This window comes from Triticum dicoccoides, chromosome 4B (assembly GCF_002162155.2).
Source record: "Triticum dicoccoides isolate Atlit2015 ecotype Zavitan chromosome 4B, WEW_v2.0, whole genome shotgun sequence".
Classification (NCBI taxonomy): Eukaryota; Viridiplantae; Streptophyta; class Magnoliopsida; order Poales; family Poaceae; genus Triticum; species Triticum dicoccoides.
In genome coordinates, this window is record NC_041387.1 from 208839377 (window position 1) to 208843088 (window position 3712).

Here is a 3712-nt window from a genome sequence, read left to right on the forward strand (position 1 = left end):
TAGTGGGTTTCATCTATTTACTGTGGCAATGACAGGTCATGCAGAGGATAAAGGGGTTCAGCTACCGCAGCAAGTAACAGTTGAATCGTTGTTGTCCTAATGCAGTAGAAGAGAGCTGGAGCGAGAGAGTAGGATTGTATCGAAATGAACAAGGGGGTTTTGCTTGCCTGGCACTTCTGAAGATAATATAGTTCTTCATCGATGTCATCGAACTCATCGTCGGTACGTCGCTACTGAGAGGGGACAAACACCGACAAACAAAAGAGAAACACAATCAATGCCATGCAACAATATGATGCATGAAGATGACATGGCAATATGCTGTTGATTGGCCTAATGCATCTAGCAACAAGTTAAATGGGTTTGGTTTGAACACTAGGTTCAAATTCAAACTCCATATGTGAGAGTTTAAATGCCATTTAATTGATTTGACCTGATCAGCAGGTGTAAGTTATTCTAACATGCATGAAAATTGTACAGATGGATAGATTGGATTTTTCTGATCATTTTTCATATATAATTTGTTTGATTTGGAGTTACCGTTGAATTTCTATGATTTTCAGAAGTTAGCACTATTTCTGGAATTTCCTGAATTAACTTAAATCCAGAAAATGACTTACTGCGTCAGCATGACGTCACTGTGATGTCAGCGGTCAACTGGGTCGGCCAGGTCAAACCTGACCTGTGGGACCCTCGTGTCAGTGGTTAGTTAACTAACTAAACAGAGTTAGTTAGGTTAAGCACTAATCTAGGTTAATTAGCGCTAAACTAACCTAAGTAATAACTAACAAGGGTGGCCCACACGTCAGTGACCCAGGGGGTCAAACTGGGCCCATCTAGTCAACGGTCAGCGGATCAAACCCACCGGCGTCGAGTCACCGGCGAGGCCAGAGACGGCGGAGGCATTCGGAATTCCTCCTTCGGCGACCAAATCGATGGCGGAGGGCGGCTACGTGGAGCTGGAGCTTGCACGAGTCGAGTGGTGGCAGTGGGAGATGCTGGGATGGCCGGAAATGTCGCCGGCGACAACCTTGGCGGTCGCCGGAGTTCGGGCGAGGTTGGGAATGGTGTTGTGGGGCACGGCGAGGCGAACGGCTGGGTGCTACGGCCTCCTGGTGATGTGCTGAGCACGGTGACGCGCTCGGAATCAAGCCAACGTGGCTGTGGCCACGACGGCGACGTGCGGTGGCGGCGGCGGGTGCGGCCGAGCTTGGTGTGGTCACTGTGGTGCACAAGAAGGCAAACGGAGAGGGGGATAAAGGGCAGGAGCTCACAACGGATCCGTAGGGATGGTTAGCGGGCTCGGGGACACTCGGGAGACGGCGAATCGACGACGACGATCTTCGGTGGCCGAGGAGGAAAACAACGGCGGTGGTGGTGTTGCGGCACGTCCGGGGCCTCGTGGCTCGGTGGAGAGGAAGAGGGGGTCGAGGCGGAGCCTCTGGGCGCAACGACGAGGCGAGGCAGTGGCTGTGGCCACGGCGGTGCTCGTCGGTGGCCACGGCTACGCTCGGGTTCGGAAGACAGAGGGCGAGAGACGAGGCAGGGAGAGAGGGTGAAGACGGGGGGAGGGTGAGAGGGTCCAGGGCGTCCAGGCGTCGCGCTGGCGTCCTCTAGGCACGACGAGGGGGAGCTAGGCAGGCTAGGAGGGAGGAGGTGGCCGAGGCGCGTGCGTGCGCGCGTCGGCCACACGCGCGTCCTCCTGGCAGAGAGGAAGACGACAGGGGAGGGGCCAGGTGGGCTGGGCCGCACAGGTGGGCTGCCAGCTGGGCCGGCCAGGTAAGTGGCCCAGGTAGGTGTTCTCTCTCTCTCTTTTCTAAATTGTTTTATGTTTTCTATTATTCTGTAGTCTTTAGGGCTTTATATAAAATACTTAAACAGATCCAAAAATCATGAAACTAATCATGGCTACTGTTTATAATATATCCAACAGTAAACATTTTAGTTTATGATTATTTGAGCATTTAAAATATGTTATAGCATTAAATGCCCAAATGCAAATAGAGTATGATTTAATTCAAAGCCCAATATGTCCTGCAAAAATATAAACCATTTTTGGTAGATGCTTACACCTCAAACCAGAAATGTTGAACATTTTTAGAGGGCATTTTGAGTTCAATGAAAAAGATTTTATTTTGACCCTAATTGAATTCATTTGGTGCTAGGGTTTAAGCATCCCCATTTCAAGTTTAACTGAAATTTAAACATGATGACATGGATGAAGATGCAACTAATTACAAACAGCTAGGGCTGTGACACCATGGTTGGTCATCAATTTAATTTGATGAAGGATAAACATACAATAAATCTTATTCTTATTCCATCCAAGTGATTAATCCTTTTCTTCGGAGTTTGTTCGTGAGGAATAAATTCTAGTTCCAAGTGTTTTCATCTTTTCTTTTCCGGAGTTCAAATTTTCCTCGACTATTTTGTCGGAACCTCCATCTAAATCATCGCAAGGCTCATCTTATTCTTTCTTCATTCATTTTATCTCATCATCCTTTTGTAACGGAGTTCTTCATGGTGGTTCGTCATGATTTAATTCATTTTTCAAGTGTTCATCAAGATTCTTGTCGATGGAGTTCAAGTATATTCTTCTTCTTGCTTCCCGAGGTGCTCATTCTTTCAATTCTTCCGGAGGTTTTGTGTTGTTCCTCTCATCAAGTATCATTCCATCCTCTCTAGCTCGTGTTCTTTTCCTTCCATTTTCAGCCGGAGTGCTGCCTAAATCCTTTCAGTATTATTCATTTCTTATCTCGTTCTAACCGGAGTGGTTTCATAGTTTATCTGATTCTGTGAGCTTTCGGTTCTCCTCATTCCCGTCGTTCCTCTCTTGTTCTCAAGTGCTCTCGATTCTTTGCTTCTTCTCTTGAGTTCTTGTTTCACCTCATCCCTTTTCCCTTCCGTCTTGGTCCTAAGATCTCGGGACGAGATCTCTTGTTAGTGGAGGAGTGTTGTAACGCCCCGGATTCGATGTGCCAAGTGTCTGCCAGTTATTCATTGTTGTTGCCATGTCATTTGCTTGCGTGTTGCATTTTGTCATGTCATCATGTGCATCTCATTTTGCATACATGTTCGTTTCTTGCATCCGAGCTTTTTCCCCGTTGTCCGTTTTGCAATCTGTCTCTCCTATGTCACCCGGCGTCCCCTTCTTGTCTCTCTTTGTGAGCGGGTGTTAAACTTTCTCAGAATGGCCCTAGGTTTGCCAAGAGGCCTAGGTATAGCACCGGTAGACCGCCTGTCAAGTTTCGTGCCATTTGGAGTTCGTTTGATACTCCAACGGTTAACCGGGTAACCGTAAAACCCCCCCTCTCTCTTTGCAGCCCAACAACCCTTCCAAACTGGACCAAAACCCATCTAAGTCCCTCCATGCTCTCGGTCGTTCAATCACGATCGTGTGGGCGAAAACCGTGCCTCATTTGGACTCTCCTAGCTCCCTGTACCTATAAATATGCCCTCCCCGTCCAAATTCGCGGATGAATTCTCCCCCCAAAACCCTAGAAATTCCCCTCGCGCCACCGGACACCTTCTCCCCCACCGACGGACATGTCCGCCCGCCCCACATCCAACCGGCAGTCGCCATGTGGCGCCCCGCGTGTCCCCGCTGCCGCCGGCCCACGCGGCCCGAGGCGGGCCCTCCCGGCCCATCCGGCCGTGCCGCCGCCCCACGCCCCGCCGCCCGCGCCCTCCCCGTGCCGCCCGTCCCGCCGGC